The sequence below is a fragment of the Ctenopharyngodon idella genome, chromosome 10 (assembly GCF_019924925.1).
Source record: "Ctenopharyngodon idella isolate HZGC_01 chromosome 10, HZGC01, whole genome shotgun sequence".
Classification (NCBI taxonomy): domain Eukaryota; kingdom Metazoa; phylum Chordata; class Actinopteri; order Cypriniformes; family Xenocyprididae; genus Ctenopharyngodon; species Ctenopharyngodon idella.
In genome coordinates, this window is record NC_067229.1 from 20788587 (window position 1) to 20806897 (window position 18311).

Here is an 18311-nt window from a genome sequence, read left to right on the forward strand (position 1 = left end):
AGTAAAAATATTCATGTTTGCCCTATGCATACTGTTATGTAGAACTATTACATATAAACTTTTATAGACATTTCCAGACTTATATATGGGTATATACATGACATGACGCTTCTTTTGCTCAATCAAAAAAAAAAAAAAAAAAAAAAAAAAAAAAATATATATATATATATATATATATATATATGTTAATTTCAGGTAGGTACCAAGGCAAGGCTAGTTCACTAGAAAACTTAATAAAAATGATACTGACATATATATAAAAAACACAACAAAATTACAAAAAGTTTAACAAAAAATTTAAATAAAATTATAATAGTAAAAACTAGTTTAAAATATTAATAAAAACTATAGTAGTATCTCAATGATACTAAAATAAAACTGTGGCTGACTCTGATGTGAATGTTAATAAATCTCTTAATATGAGACAATTTGACCTTTTTATGACAAAAAATAAATAAAAAACAGTTGTTGTAAAATGTCATGTGGTACAATACCAAAACCTAATGATAATTATTATTTTTGTTATTTTTTAAATTATGATTTAGATTAAGAATACACTAATGATGTATTTAATTATGTACTCAAGGTGTATGAAAATATATTATTGTTACTTTTTACTTGATGGTTACATCACATGACATTTTAGTGTCCTTTAATTGAAACTTTTCTCGAAATTGCTATAAAATTTTTTCAAACCATATGAACCACATTTGTAAGAACTACACACATGAGTTAAAATAGATTTTTGAAAAAAGATTTTTTGTGGACACCCATGAAAAGTTGTAAAAGACTTACAATGAAGTCAATAGTTTAATCTTTTTCAATTAAATTACATCAGTAGTAGTTCATTCCCTTATAAAATAACTTATGTGCACATTCTTTTTTACACAAATGCTTTAAACCAAACTTGTAATTCAAGTTAATTCATTTCAGAGCAGCAGCATTTGTTCAAGGAATTTTTTGAAATGCCAATGGAGCAAAAGTAGTCAAAAAAAAAAAAATTACCAAGAGCTAAAATATATATGATAAATAAAAGTGGACCAAACACTGACCCCTGTGGAACACCATGAGTAACTGATACTGGCTCTGATTGAACATAAGGGCCCCTATTTTAACGATCTAAGCGCATGGAATAAAGCGCACGGCGCAAGTGCACTTAGGGCGTGTCCGAATCCACTTTTGCTAGTTTAACTATCAGAGTCTCACCTTCCATTCCCTTTAAAAGCCAGTTGTGCTTGCGCCATGGCGGATTCGCTATTTACAAAGCGGAATTTGCAAGCGGAAAAACTGAACACGTCTATAGTGAGGAAACGGATCTACGGGACAAGCCGGATTCCACCAAAACATTTCTATCCTTATGCACACAATAATAATCTTTTACATTGTAATCCTTTTATTTTTAATATTTGGCATGTTTGTGTGCTGCTGCGTGTCCATGTGTGTATAATAAGCAGAGTGAACGCGCGTTGTGCACCCGCACAATGGCGCAGTCTGTTTCAGTCGCCTCAAAATAGCAACGCGCCTACAATGCGCCTGAGCACACCTCGTTTTAAGACCAGCACGCCCATGGATGCATAAATGGGTGCAAGTGCATTTGCTATTTAAACAACGTGGCGCAGGACGTGAAAATAATAACTGCGTCGGGCTGAAACTAGCAAAAAACACTTGCGTCGAGCCTGGCACCGCATTGCACCGGGTATATGATAGGGCCCAAAATGTCTTTAATAGTTCTTCAGTTACACACTTGACCCAAAAAGATGTCTGATCCATTTAGTTGTCATCTCAAAAATAACAATACGAGACAAAAGCACAAATCCATATGTATAATCAAAATGTACTAGAGCCATACATGACATCATGACATTTATGTGAATTGAAATCAAAGAATAGCAATGGAAGTAGGTTTCCAGTAAACAATAAACTCTTTACATCTGGTAGAGCACTTCATGGGAGAGAATGAACAGAACCTTTAATGCAATACCACTGAGTTTCCAGAGCCTAAACGACTAGATATGACTCTTACTTTATTACTCTTACTATAAGATTGTGACAACTAAGGAGTTAAATATCTGTCAGTTATGCTACTGAAGAGTTGCACATAGTGTCCATATATTACTTAAAAAAACATGTCTGATTGGTGTCTGGTGGATGTGATCCCAAACAAGACTAATTAAAAAGCTTTTTAAAGGCACAATCCATTGACTAGTTGATTCTGTATGTAATGTTCATGCATAATGTCATACTTTCGATACATAAACACAAAGAAAATAATCAACCTTACAAACAATGAAACTGCAGAAATAGGTAAAGCGTTAGCAAAAACAGCAGTTACACTCAAACAGCCTGTTGTGACCCATCCTCTACAAAACACCAAACAATAGCTGGCGAACTTTCTAACCTCAAAAGAGCGCCAGAGCAATAAATGACTGACGTAAAATAGTTTTGCTAGCCCCTTAAGCATTCTGTTTTATGTGAAGAAAAAACAGCCCTCGCTGCATTTGAAATCATGAATGTCCAAACTTAGATGTAAAGCATCTCTCTTCTCTTTCAGATTGGTGCAACATCTGTGTTTAGTTTTAAAAAGCAAGCAGATTGGCTCAGTCTTGTCTATATTGCTTATAAAGATTTGAGAAAGATTCATTCTTTTATTCTTGGAGTTTGTTTAATGGTTTATGATCTGGTTTTCTTACACAATATTTCCAGGTTTGAATCCAGATCCAGTAGTGACATTTTGGAAAGCACTTACTCTAAGGTTGCTCCAGAAAAAGTCAATTAGAAATGCAGGGGATCAATAACATGAGTGTCTACAATTAAAAAAATAAAATAAAAATCTTTTAATAATTTTGTTTAAAACACTAAGATCTTAGAAATGTACTTTGGTTGAGCGACATTCAAAGCCATTGTAAATTACTCTACAAACATACATCAGTATTACTGCGGCACTACATCTGTGCACAACTTTTCGGAAATATCTGCTCCGACTGGTAAACCCTTTTGAACTACCATTGGTCCATGGTGATGATGTAATAGACAGGTGTGGCTCTGATGCCTCTCCTTCTTTGGCTTGGAAATCTTCTATTTATTTATTCTGTTCAGTCCATCGAGGTCAGACGTAAGTAAAAACATTAACACACTGGAAAGCTGATTTTTAGTAGAAACTTAAGTTGTAATTCTAACTGAAAGGGACAGTGACACTGTTTTTTCATGTTTAATACTGTAAACTTGCTGCTTTAAATCAATCTATTGTATACAGTGCTACATAATTAAAATGACCTGACTTCACTGTTGAGTGCCGAATTGCAGAGCTGGTGCAAACATCCGCATTGCTATGATCAGATGCTTTCTTAACTGCCGTTTTCTCACCTCTGCCAGTTTTGTTGTTTATTTTGTTTGTAAGAGGAAAGTGCGCAGCACATTACATATTCATCTAAATGGTGCTCTCTGCAGCTTGGACGTGTTGGGATGTTCACTAACAGTATATCGCTGCAATGGTATTTCCAAATTATTTTTTACCATTGAGAGAAGAACAAAAAAGAACTTTCCCACGAATATATCAGGGCCTTAACATTCTGGTACATTTAAGGTTTGTGACTACCAATGAGAAGGCACTTTAACTCTGTCCCCTACCAGCTGCCTAAACTACCACCCAGCAGGACTTGAGTGTTTTGTTTCTGCACAGTCTAACAGTGACCGCACCGTGAGTCAAGTGCCTGAGTACTAAGTGCTGGGAGTCAGGCACGTGTTTATTTCCATAACCAGCTGTGCTGGAGTCAGGAAGGCAAACCTCAGACTTGACTGCATCCACAAACATCCTTCGTAGGGAGCACTCTGCCCTACAGGTGTTACCCAGACATGGGCCAAAATAAGGCCAAGGAACTACGAGTTATGGGTAGAGGAGACAGAGCATTCGCTAAATATACACGAATTTGCTACTGCAGACAGTTGAACCACATTCCTGGCACAATTCTGGATATAAACATAATGCCACTTCAGTGGAATAAAACACAATGATTGCTTGTTTCCAGTGAGCTTTAACTTTTAGGGTGACCATGATTTTGCAAAGTAAAATCACTGCACTGTTTTGTTACTGCACTGCTACTGCACTTAAAACATTTTTAAGCCTTTTTTTAAGATTCCATCAAATTGAATTGAAATCCTTACACAATTTAATTGAATAATTGATTAAGGATTGTTATTCAACTATTCAGTTTAATTGCGTAAGGATTATTCAATTCAATTTGATGGAATTTTAATATTAATTACATTGCATAAATCTTAAATCTTTTTTTTTGTGTGTGGATCTTTTGCTTTGGTTCTGAAACAACATTTTTGACAAAAAAAAAAAAAAAAAATCTACTTCACACACACAATGACTTTTATAAATACATCTCTTCTAACACATAATAAAGAAAAAAGCCTCTTTAAAATTTAAATAAAAATGAGAAATCCTCTACCACCCCTCTGTGGTGTGGATCCACCTTGGGCCAGCCATTTACCAGCATCGCCTGGATGTATGGATCGCCTGGCTCCGCCTCCAGCCCTTGATCCCGTTGCTCCATATCGGCCCGTTGTCCAGACTCCTCCACCTTGGCTCCTCCCTCCCTCGGCTACACCTGGGACTATCGGCCTTATGGCTCCACCGGGCTCCCTCGATCCTCCGGTCAGACATCGACTCGCCTGTGCCACAGACTTGTGAGCCATCTGCTACGCTCTGTCTCTTCACCCCTATGGCTCCGCCCTCCCTCTGGCTCCACCTCAGCCCTCAGTTGCCCCGGCTCCACCTCAGCCCTCAGGTACTCCGGTTCCTCCTCAGATGGTCATCGCTGCAGCTCCGTCGCGGCCGCCAAGTCCATCGGTGTTGCCCAGTCCCATCAGCTCTCCGTCTGCACCCAGGGCTCCACCACCATGGCTCCTCCCTGATGCCGTCGTGGGCCTCCTTCTTGGCGTGGATTTCTACATTGCTTCTCCTGCTCCTGGCTCTTCATTGGTTCCCCCTACCCTTCACTCCCCCATGGACTGTGTTTACCCTGGACTGTTTTTCTCCATCTCATGTTCCACGTCCCCCTCCAGAGCCCCTGCCCTCCCTCCCACCCACAGTTTGACCTTGTGCGGCGTGAGGATGCGCCTTTCCAGAGGGGGCATACTATCAGAAGTGTGCTTTGTTTATTTCTGTCTTGACCTAGTTTCTAGTCTGTGTTAATTTAATTCAGTTCACCTGGTGTTCATTAATTAACTCATTAGTTCTCTTGTTTAGTTCTAGTATAAGTACTCCGGTAACACTTTAGAATACTGATCCTTCATTAATGAATAACTACACAGGAACAAATGAGTAATGCATTATTAACACTCTAGTAACTACTATTAACTAACAAGAAACTCTGATTAATGAATTAGTAAGTAATAGTGATCAGTTGAAGGTGGTAGTTCACTATTAGCTAATCAGTAACTACTATTTTTTTCATACCTCCCAGAGAACTACTAAGAACTACTATATACAGGTTCATAATTAATGTGAATAATGCATAATGTATAATTAATTCTAAAGTAAAGGTCATGGTAACCCACTAGTAATGACTAAAATATTACCAGATCCTTCAGAAGGAATTACTAATTATTTGGATCATTATTCTAAAGTGAAAAACATGATAACTCTCTAGTAACTACTGAAGTCATTGTAAACTTTTGAGGTTTTTGTAAAGTATTGGATAGTAATAACTTGAGTTACTACATAACTCTAAAGTAACTACTACTTATTTGGATCAGTATTCTAAAGTGAAGATCATGGTAACCCACTAGTAATTACTCAAGTGTTACTACATCCTTCTAAAGGAACTACAAATTATTTGGATAAGTATTCTAAAGTGAAGATCTTGGTAACCCACTAGTAATTACTTAAGTGTTACCAAATACATCATAAGGAATTACTGTACAAAACTGTACAAAAACGTACAAAAACCTCAAAAGTTTACAATGACTTCAGTAGTTACTAGAAAGTTATCATGTTTTTCACATTAGAATACTGATCCAAATAATTAGTAATTCCTTCTGAAGGATTTGGTAATACTTCAGTCATTACTAGTGGGTTACCATGACCTTTACTTTAGAATTAATTATACATTATGCATCATTCATGTTAATTATGAACCTGTATATAGTAGTTCTTAGTAGTTCTCTGTGAGGTATGAAAAAACAGTAGTTACTGATTACCTAATAGTGTGCTACCACATTCAACTGAGCACTATTACTTACTAATTCATTAATCAGAATGTCTTGTTAGTTAATAGTAGTTACTAGAGTGTTAATAATGCATTATTCATTTGTTCCTGTGTAGTTATTCATTAATGAAGGATCAGTATTCTAAAGTGTTACCAGTATTCCCTATTTTGTTCAGTTCCTTATCCTGTCTCGTCTGTGTTTCTTCATGTAAAGTGGTTGGTTTTCCTTGAGTTCTGTGAGTACATGAGATTTATGCAGTTCTTACCTTTTTGCTGATAAATTGCTTTCAGTTTTCAGTATATTTTAGGTAATCATGACATGAGCAGATATCTGAGAATGCGATAATTTAAACAAAACATCTTTTTTTATGACCGATAGATACTGCAAATCATGCTCTATCAATATGGTTATACAACACTGTACAAAAATATGTAAACCCAACGCAAAGCTCACAAAGGTATGGTTACCCTTAACCATGAAACTATACGAGGAACTGAGCACAGTATGAGCACAGATTATATCACAAACTCATTCAGCTATATAATAGAATAGAATAGAATAGAATAGAATAGAAAACAGCTACCAGATTTATAGGAACACTGCAAAGGGTATTATTAGCCATCAGGTACAACATTTATGGCAATGCTGGCTCTGTAATGTGATATACATGAGAGTTAATTAAAGACAGGAAGTATAACAGAGCATTTCAGTGGCAGCAATGAGTAAAGAAGACAAGTGTGAGCTGACCTTTCCACAGATGGCAATAAGTCTTGAGAAAAGCAGCTGGAGGGAGCGGATAATGAATGCTTCTTTGGAAAGCTCTAATTATGTTTAACACTAGCAGTTTTGGGAAGACAGAAACAATAGCGCTAGTCTTACACATGGGGGCATGGTTATGATTCAAAGTCAAGATGTGTAAAGCTTTATATTTTATTGTTTTTAAATGAAAGAAACTGATATAACTACTTTTTATGTTGGTATATCTTTAAGACATATATAAATTATCTCTTTTATGATTGGCTAACATTCCTTAATTCATTTGATAGCCTCTTTGTAAAGCTGCATTACATTGTGACAGATTCAAACAAACTGTGATGAAATGTGCTGCTCAAACTTTAAAAGAAAGGATTTATAGTTACTGTGTTTACACACAAGGTTAGCAGTTCTATCACACTTGAATGAATAAACATATAATATTTAAGTCTGGTGGCCAGTATATGACTATAAACAGTTATCAGGGACAGGGTTATCAAGGTTGATTGATAGATAAATAGATAGATAGACAGACAGACAGACAGACAGACAGACAAAGACAAACAGATAGATAGATAGATAGATAGATAGATAGATAGATAGATTGATTGATTGATTACTTAGTTGGATATGCTTATGACAATGCACTTTTTAAATTGTACATTTTCTTTATTTTTTTGCAATAATTATCTATCAATATAATCCAATGTGTTCTGTGGTATACAAGAGACAGCGCCACATGAAAAACGAGAGCAGGATGACTTGCTTATTTTCCAGAGGACAGTAGGTTTTGTGTTCCACAGCCATTACCAAACATACACAGGTTGGCACATGGTGACCAAGATTACACAAAATTAAACCATAGTTTACATCATTTCAATTGGGAAAGGATGAATCATGAGTTACAGGAAGAAAACTCACCAGTAGAAACGGAAAAAGGGAGGTTTGTCAGTCCGTATGCAGTGTCTTCATGAAACTAAAACTTTGGGATCAAGGTGTTACGGAGCACAGGCATGTCCATGGCCTCACCAGACTGCTTATTCAGATGGCTGTGTGTAAACTGTGCATACTTTGCTTGTAGGAAGTGTACTTCCCATGACATGCTGTGAACACTGAACATCTTCAGAACCCCAATGGTCCACCACACAAGTCTGGCAAGGATTTTAAATGCACACGGGTAAAACAAGATCCAAAAACAAAGCTTCACATTTCGGTTGTTGGAGTCAGACTCTTATGGGACAGTTCAAGTTTCTTGATACATTGTTGCAACAATTGCCAGTTACTACATTTTTTGGGAGGCCTTTTGCCACTTTTACTGAGAGGACATGGAATCATGGGGAAGCATTAAAGGAGGAACCCAAGTCATATCTGCGGAACAGAATATTATAGAGATTAAGATTGGGCTCTTTTAAACTGAGCCAGTAAATCACCAAGCAACCACATAAAATACCCTAGCAACTCCATAGCAACACCATACCACTAAGCAACCACAAATTCCCTGGCTCAGACAAGCACCACTCATACTTTTACACTTTTACTTTTTGTGGGGTTGAGGGATGAAGCGAGTAGAGCCCTGCACAGACCACAAATCTAGCCCGGCTCTGGCCCGAGACGCTCAGGCCCTGCCCAGCCCGTGTCTGACAGCTTGTCAGAATTTTCGTCCCGAACCCGACTGGAGCCCGTTTTTTTTTAAATCCTCCCCATAACGCAGCCTTTGTTGTAGCCATTAAAATGTTCAGTTCCCTTTTGAAAGGGAACTCAACACTGCGTTTGAATACGCTATGGGGGGAACGTCATCACGTGAACCGGTGTCTGAAAGCAATATCAAATCTCACCAATCCTATTGGCCGGCGACAGCCTATGACGTCATAATAGACACGACCCGGAAAGGAGCGCCTAGAGAAGCAGTCAGTATCTTTTCGTCTTCAGGGACTGTTCTGTCTGATCATGATTCTTCGAATCTGGTAAGAATATTTAAACCATGTCTAACAAACGCTTCAGGAAGTGTGTGGATCCGTGTCCCAGGTTTCTGACACCTGATGACACACACAATCTGTGCGTTATCTGTCTGGGAGAGGAGCATGCATGGACAGTGCTTGAGGGTGCTGTCTGTGTAAATTGTAAGCGGCTCTCTATGAAGACGCTCCGCTCGCGTCTGGCCATCTTCTCGAGGGAAGAAGGGCCGGCATCTGTGCCTGGTGGTTCTGGTCCCGCTCGTGCTGAGGCAGAGCGGCGGCTGAAATCATGGGGCTCTCAGGTGGAGCTCGCTGAGGAGTTTGAGAGAGGTGTAAATCTCTCTCAACCCGCAGTGGCTGACGAGGGTGAGCTGCTAGATGATGATGATGTCCTCTCGTTGACATCGTCAGATCCGGCAGCGAGTGCTCTTCTGGCGTTAAGCCCAAGAGAGCAGGAGATGGCGGTTGATGAGGAAGTGGGCGAGCCTGCTGAATCTTCTAAGCCTCGCTGCCCTGCGTATGCGGAGCTGCTCGAGGTTATGGAGCGCACTTCTGGCAGGCTGCAGCTGCCTTGGGAGAGTGTTAAGAGAGGGGCCGGACGCGGACGGCTCAACGAGTGGTTCCTTTACGGCCATAACCCGACAGTCCCCGCGAGCCTTCCATTCCTTCCTGATCTACATGTTGAGATCGAGAAGGCATGGAAGAACCCATACTCGGCTCGTATTCACCAGCATCAGTGGGCTAATTTCGCTGCTGTTGAGGGATTGAGCCAGCATGGGTATGTGTCGATGCCTCCTATTGACGAGACGTTTGTGAACTATCTCGTCACAGGGCGGGCCCCGACACTGAAAGCTCCGGTCCTGCCTTCCAAGTCCCTTAAGGTAACTTCTCGCTTGAATGGCAGGGCATACGCAGCAGCGGGTCAGGCTGGTGCTGCTTTACACACTATGGCAGTGTTACAAGCTTACCAGGCTGACCTGCTGAAAGATCTGGTTCAGGGGCAAGGTCTGTCAGCTCTCCGGGCCACTAAACAGACTGCTGCGTCGGTTGGAAGATCGATGGTAGCAATGGTGGCCACGGAGAGACATCTGTGGCTGAACATGGCTTTCGCCCTCTGAACTTTTTGGTACCTCCATCGAGGCGGTGGTGGGAAAGTTCAGAGAGGCGAAGGCGCGCCCGGCAGCATTTAAAACCTGCATACCGCTCAGATCTGATCCTGGGCCCAGACAAACAGGAGGTCCTGGTCCGTCCCGATTCAAGGATCGGAGACAGGCCCAGAAGTCCAGTGCGGCCTCTCGGGCACCTCCTCCTCCTCGGAGCAGGTCCCTGAGAAGGCAGGACTCCAGGAAGAAGAAGCAGGATCTGAGGGAGGTGATCAATCACAGACGCCAGCAGCGTCAGTGATTGATTTCCTCTCCATGAGGGTAGCTACATCTACCCTCTCCTCTCTTCTTCCACCTCCTGAGTAATGGTTGACTTTACCCAGGCGCTTCTTACATTCAGGCTGAGGGCCGGGCCCATGATGAATATTTTTCAGATGGCTCGCCTTCTGGCTTGATAGTGAAGGGGCTCTTTCAGGTTTGAAAGAACCATAGATTCCATCCTTCTATGATGGTAAGTCTTCGTTCTTCAAGGCGCAGGGAGTAAGTTGGTTTATGTATTTTTATATTAAAATATGTTGACCTTAGTCTTCCTGTATAGCTTTTTCCTGGGTATGTAAAGTAAAAAGTAAAGGGATTTAGGGTCCTGAAGTTCCCATTAGGTTGGTTATTTTTTTGTTGGTTATATGGCCACCTTTACAGCCACCATATGGTAGAGTAGCTTTCTCCTCTGGTTATAGCTAGAGTTTGTATTAGAGATTGTCACTCTTTTACTTCAGATAGATCTATGTTAAGCGTCGGCCTTCGGGGCCGCCTGACATTGTTTGGCTTGGGTTGAGTGTTGCTCCTCTGAGCTCTTGTGTTTAGAGTTTTCGGAGTTGCCTCCTCTATATTGAGAGTTTTAGAGGTTGAGTTTAAGCCCAGGCAGATCTATGCTTATGTGTGGCTTTATAGGCCCACAGCTATAGCTGGCCTAGGCTAGAACTAGGGTTTAGGTGATATACTGAAGCATTTCACACTATATATTACTATCCCTGTCAGAAGAGAGTGTAGTTTAATAGTTCTGGCCTCGTCTTATCAGAGTTGGTGCTAGATTATAGCAGCTAGGTAGCAGGCTATTGCTAGTCTCCCTGGTGCCGTTGTCCCAGGTGGTAGGCCCCTTATCACTATGTGAATAAAAGAATGCTAGTGTTGCTAGGCCCCACTTTCTAGAACTTTCATTCTTTGTAAATTATTCTTTTCTCCTGGACCCCTTGAATTAACATTCAAGCTGAGTGAAACAGTGTTAGCTTTCATTAAGCTCCTGTTCCCTAGGGTTCAGTACAAATATTTTCTGTCTTGGTGAAAAGCGTCCGCCCTTGAAGTTTCAGGGCAGTATGAATGAAAGGTAAAGCGTTCCCCTGTTTCTCAGGGTTGTTAATGCTTTAGTTCTAGATTTTGCCCTACATGTTGTGAGCCCAATAACGATATTGCTGCCACAGGTTAGCACCTGTTTCTGTAGTAGTAGGCTTTGTTCTAGCCTCCTTCAGAGCATGGTGACTAAGTTTGTACTCCCCTTGCTATAAAGGTGAAAATTGTTTTTTCTGAGTATATGGCCTGTTGGAATGCATAGGTTTAACACTGCCACAAGTTTGATTTTGTTGTTGGAGTAGAAGGCTTTGTCTTGGGCCTCTTTCAGTGTACAATACCTTGTTGTTTCACAAGTTTGTTGGTAGATGTTTAATTAGAGATTTGCTCACTTAAAACTAGCACTGCCACAGGTTTATGGCTGTGATCTTTGAAGTAGTAGGCAGGTGCTGGCCTCCTTCAGAGCATGGCAGCGTTTTCATTTGTACTTCCCTTACTGTAAGGGTAAAAAGTGTTTCTTACTGAGTACATTGCCTGTTGGAATGTGTAGATTTAAGCTCAGGTTGAGTTAGGTACCTCACTTGATTGTTTGGTTCTCAGATTACACTCCCTTGTAGCTTAGACACTGCCACTGGCTGACGCCCGTGTTTTCTGGAGTGGTAGGCCATGCTTGGGCCTCCTTTAGAGCAAATTGACGTACTTTGTACTCCTCTTGTTTTAAGAGTTAAGTGGTTTTCTGAGTACATTGCCTGTTGGAATGTGTGGGACAGATTTAAGCTCAGGTTGAGTTAAATAGTTAACCTCACTGGATAGTCTGGTTCTCATTTTGCTCCCTTAGAACTTAGACACTGCCACGAGCTGACGCCACGTGTCTTTCTGAAGTTGCAGGCCTTGTTTGGGCCTCCTTCAAGAACATGATGGCGTAGGTCTGTACTCCTCTTGCTTTAAAGTGTAAAAGTGTTTTTACTGAGTACATTGCCTGGCAGAAATTAGCTCAGGTCGAGTTAACCTCACTGGATAGTTCTCAGATTGGAAGCTTAGGAACACTGCCACAGGCTGACGCCTGTGTCTTTCTGCTATAGTAGGCCCTGTTCAGGCCTCTTTCAAAGCAGAGTGGCGTAGTTTGTACTCCTCTTGCTTAGAAAGTAAAAAGTGTTTTACTGAGTACATTGCCTGTTGGAATGTGTTGAATTTGGATTTAGCTCAGGTTGAGTAGTTATCCTCACTGGAGTGTTTGGTTATCATATTTGGCTCCCTTAGAGCTTAGACACTGCCACGAGCTGACGCCACGTGTCTGTCTGGAGTCATAGGCCCTTTTTTGGGCCTCCTTCAGAACATGATGGCATGATTCTGTACTCCTCTTGCTTAAAGAGTAAAAGGTGTTTTACTGAGTACACTGCTTGTCGGATTGTGTTGAGGTAGACTGTTATGTGGGCACTCTACAGTCTTTTTCTGCTAATTTAACTCGTGTCAATCTGAACGAGTTCCCATGTTTGTGGGTGCTTGCTTTACCAGCAATTAAGCTGTCTGAGGTGTGTGGCCTTCACAGGCCACCCTGTAAGCTATCCCCCCACATCTGGGTATCTTTTAAGCAGATTAAGCATGTAGTTTCACATGTTTGGCCTTTTGCAAGGCTGCTGTGATTTATTTCTACACTATGTAGAACTATGTCATGTTGCAGGCCCCCTCTTGGGCCTCCATGATTTTGTGCCTACAGTATGGTTTACCTGTTAGGTCGAGCCCAAGGGCGGTCTGCATAGTACTTAGCTCCCTAAGTCTGGTCAGTGGTTGAAAGCCTCCCTGAGGCCTCCCTATTTAAGATCAGCTCCTAGGCTGGTTGTACTCCCCTTGTTTGGGTCCCTCTAGAGTGCACAGCCTCCTCAGTGCAAATAATCAAGCACTGAGTAGATCCCAGGATTGAGAAGAGTGTTACTCCCCTCATTGGTAAGGGTAAAAAGCGCTGAGTCCTGCTCTCCAGGATGCCCGTCTCTACGCTGTCTGAGTTGGTTACTGCCCCTTTGCAGTCACTCTTACTGGATATCTTCTCTGAAGAATGTGAATTGAGACTCTGTGTTCAGACAGGTCGTTGGCCAAGACTAGGTTTCCGTGAGACCAGGTCGGCCTCCCTGGTGGCAATCAGGGTTGAGTACGTTCCCCTGACAAGTGACTGGCTAGGGTTCCTTCGGGCCCCCTGGCTACATTCCCTTAGAGGTACCCTCTTTTCTCTGAAAAGAAGTTTGGTCCCAGAAGCCTTTGAGCGCCCTTGGTAAGCCTTCTGTTAAAGGCCTCTTTGAGGCTTATAGCTTGGGCTGTTGGCCATAGAGAATGCTGTCATTGACAGCCTATGTGTGATCCGTAGGGGGAGTGGTTCTGGCATTTCAGTTGAAATTGCTAGTTATGACGTTTGTCTAGCCATCTTGGCATGCACTCCCCTCAGCGTGGGTATATTGTTCCCTATAGCGTATTGAAACGCAGTGTTGAGTTCCCTTTCGAAATGGAACGTCTCAGGTTACGTATGTAACCATGGTTCAATGAGAACAGGGAACGAGACACTGCGTTACCTGCCATGCATCGGGGCTGCCTGCTGAACAGTCCCTTCAGACGATAAGGTACTGACCACTTCTCTAGGTGCTCCTTTATACTTCCGGTTCACGTCTATATGACGTCATAGGCTGTCGCCGGCCAATAGAATTGGTGAGATTTGATATTGTTTTTAGACACCGGTTCACGTGATGACGTTCCCTCCATAGCATTTTCAAACGCAGTGTCTCGTTCCCTGTTCTCAGGGAACCATGGTTACATACGTAACCTGAGACGTTTTGTTTTTAATTGCAAAGTAGTTCCTTTTCGTTTCTTTATTAAGTTAATTTAGAGAAAATGTTTGGAGCACTTCTTTGTTTGTTAAATTAAAGTTTATGTTTCTTAAAGTGATGACTGCAGCGGCCGATCGAGTTGATCGATTTAGACTCTCAAATCAACACTTGTTTTACCTACAATAAAATCCATAGATATAAAACACTAATATAAACATAGTTTAAACATTTATTAGCACTACCACAGTAAAAAGCAACTTTTTTTACAAGCTGAGATGGGCTGTTCTGCTGCTTGCAACAGCGTGCGGAAAAACAAAAAAACAAAAACAAAACTGGCTTAAAAAAAACTTACAGGTTGTCTTACCTTACACCACAGCTATGCATCAAAAATCAAAGCTTCACCACAGAACATGGTCATTTTCAAACGAAAAACGAGACAACATGCTACAGTCAGAAGAACACTCTCATATAGAGAAAGAGAATAGTGGAGAAAAAGCACGACATCCGCATTGGAAAGTTTTAATTAGGGATGCTCATAATTGACTGCTTAACTGTTAACCAAGAAGTTTGACCAATTAATACTATCGGTTAGACGGTTTAAAAAGAAAACAAACTATAAACATATGGCTATAAAAAACACAATTCCTATAAACGGTAGCCTATTCAGAACAGAACCATAACGAAAAATAAAAGAACAGGTCGCCTACCTCTCCAATTCAGCACAAATTCAAATGTTTCCATATTCGTGGAGTATTTGAATGCTAAACTATTATTATGTAAATTATAGGCTTTGTACTTCGCTCACGTTCCAACAACATCCTTCACATGTGCTTTGCAAGTGAGTCGATAGTAGCTATAGCGCTGAACGGCACAGATTGTACAGACTAGCCTATATATATATATTGAGCAGTGTAACTTTGACTGACTGTATTTTATTTTGATAATAAACAGGCTGCGATGTCAAGTTAAAAATGTGAGAACTGATAGGCTATGTCGTGTATGCGCGCAAGGCACCGGCGCGATTTTTCCATCCAAGTGCTGCAGGTGCGTGAAGTGTGAATACTCATATTCTGTTGTTTTATGTGCTGTATTTGCGCATGTATAAAACTAAAGCCTTGAAAATAACATTTTGGTATTTTTAATGGGTCACACCGAAATGAACATCCCTAATTTTAATCCAGTTTCAGCCCTCCTTTCTCACTCTTCCAGCTGCCGTGCTGAAGGTACGGTGCTACACTAAACATGAGGACGCGCGCATGCAGCCTCCGAAATGAGACGCAGCTATGGTCTCATCATGTTTCCGCCAGCGCAGCACTATATCTATGCATATGATTGTTTTACCATCATCAGCTTCTCATGGTTTATTTTAATTAATGGATGTCCAAAGTATTAAAAGGAGGAGAAGCCTAAAACAGGCCCGAGGCCCGGCCCGCCTCTGAGCTATGACGTGAAAATCGGCCCGAAGCCCGGCCCGTGGGCCGTAAATAAGTCGGGGCCCGTCGGGCTTGGGCAGAAATGCAGGGCTCTAGAAGCAAGGACTCAATTGTGCAGAGTTGATGGGCTTTATTAATAAAAAATAAAACAAACAAAACTACCTTGTGGGGGAAAACAAATGGGCAAGACAGGGCTTGATACAACAGGGCTGGAACACAAGGCCTGTCATGCCAGCCTTGCATTTTAATTTTTATTAATAAAGCTCATCAACTCTGCACAATTGGGTCCTCGCCTCATTGCTCAACCCCAACCTTGACAGTACGGACTGGCCAAAAGAGGACTCAGCAGAGATGGGCATCTTCCTCTTCCCATCTCCCACTTACTGTCCAACATCTCTTTCTTCATCAAGGGGAGGTTGACATAAGAAACTTCGCTTGTGACTTCCTCATTGCAGTGAATAAGCTGGATTATAATGACAATGCTGACCTCAAGGAGGTTTTCAACACCTGCCTCAATGAGCCCCTCAGCCCCTGGGAGATGGGAAGGCTGGGGCACTTGATGTTTTGGGACTTTGTGTATTACATCTACCATCCTGGGGAACTGGAGTCCCCACTCAACATGTGTGTATGCCTTGTGTTAGTGTGTGTCACTCTTGTGTTTTCATGTTCCTGTCTTGTGTACCGAACAAGGCGTTAGGGATGCCAGGTGTCGTCCCTTCTGTCACTTTGGTCTGTTTATTCTTGGTTTGGTGACAGAGCTCTGACACTCCTTCTTGTCGTTGTGAGTGTGCATTTCTGAGTTCGCTCTGGCCACATGCTATTCTGTCTATGTGAGTCTTGTGTGCAGAGCGTGGTGTTCGGATCCCAGCACTTTGGTCTAGATGGCTTTAATTCTATGTCAGTGTTCGGACATTCATGCTTTGTGTGTTTGTCTCCTGTTGTGAGTGCACGGGATGAGCGTTCGCTCATTCTCCGTGCACTTTGTCTTATTGTGTGAGCATTTGGTTTTGAGTTTGCTCGGGCCTAACACTCTTCTGTCTACGTGAGTGTTGATTCTGTGTAGCACGTGGTTTGTGTTTATTCATGTTGTCATGTTCTGTGTGGACAAGCAGTCAGTGGGAGCTCTCATTGGCTCCATGTTCATGTCATGTTTTGTTTGAGCACATGGCTTGTGATTGTGTTTACTGGCCATATGCTCTTTTTTTCTGTTTTTTGCCGTGTTTGGTGTGAGCACATGGCTTTTCATGTTTGTTTCTTTGTGCCATGTGCTCTCCTGTCTATTATCTTAACCCAACCTATCTTGTTATTTGATTATTGGTTCAGTTGCCCCACCTACTCTCCCTCATTGCCCTCCTTGTTTGCTGCCCTATTTATTCTCCTTATGTTTGCCCATCAGCTCTGCACAATTGAGTCCTCGCCTCATCCCTCAACCCAAACCCTGACACTTTTACATTTATACAATTTTTATTTTATTTATTTGTTACGATTAGGCAATTTTTTTTTTTTTTTTTTAAGATAAATATGGGAGTTTTGACATTTTTGAGACATTTGACATTCATCTAAGAACTCAAAATATATCTTTTTTTTTTTCTTTTTCTTTTTCTGAAAATATACATTGCCACTCAAGTAAACATAAAAATCACATTTAACATGACAGAGCAGCTACACTACAGCATGATAACAGTAATTATGTTTTTTATTGGCTTGGTCTATGATTGAAGGTAATAGTGCAACATTTCATATGACAGGTTAAAGTCCTTGAAAATCTGCAACTCCAAGAGGTTCAGTAATAAATCTATATATCAGTGAACATCACTGTCATAAAAAGCCAGGTTTCTACATATAAAAAAAAAAAAGATAAAAAAAAATAAAATAAAAGCCTAACTTTATAACAATTCATCACACCCCATTAAAAAAACTATAGGAGAGAGAGAGAGAGAGAGAGAGAGAGAGATCTCCTAAGCGAGCATTACCTGTCTGACAACATTCATTCTTCAGGTCGATGTGCATAATATTGTATCCATTATAAAAATAAATTTGAATTGTCCTTTTGGAATTTTCCACAACAGCGCTAAAACCACATCCTTTGTTTCCAAAAAGTCTCTTTCAATTTAAAAGTCTCTTGCGACTCACCGACTCATTCACTCGTAAAGTTTTGCCTCCATCTGATGGCGTATTAATGTAACTTTCACTCAATCCATATTACGCACTAATGGACCCTTTCTCAATAGCAAATACAACATGTTATTTATATAAAATATAATATTTATTGAACAACAATATTTAAATTAACAACAATAGCCATTATAACCCTTATGCGCTGTTTGTTTGGGGTGTACACTCGTGCTGTTTGGGTGCTCCAGAGACCTCAGGCAACAAAATGTAACTTTACTTTATAAAAGACCCACATTTCTAACTTTCAGTCATGGGGATAACATGGATAATTTAACATGGTTTAGCGTAAGATTTTTGCCCATCTTTTGGAAATTGCAGTTTTAGTAAAAAATTATCACTTTTACCAGTAGATGGCTGCAGAGCTTCATTTGACTAACTGAAAGACATCTTTTCACAAGTTTTTTCCAGTTGGATTCATATCTACATATTATAAAATCACAATTATAACAATAAAAATGACTTTTTTGTCAAAGTTTAACATTTTTTTTTGTACTGATTTTTTTGTTACATTATGATTAG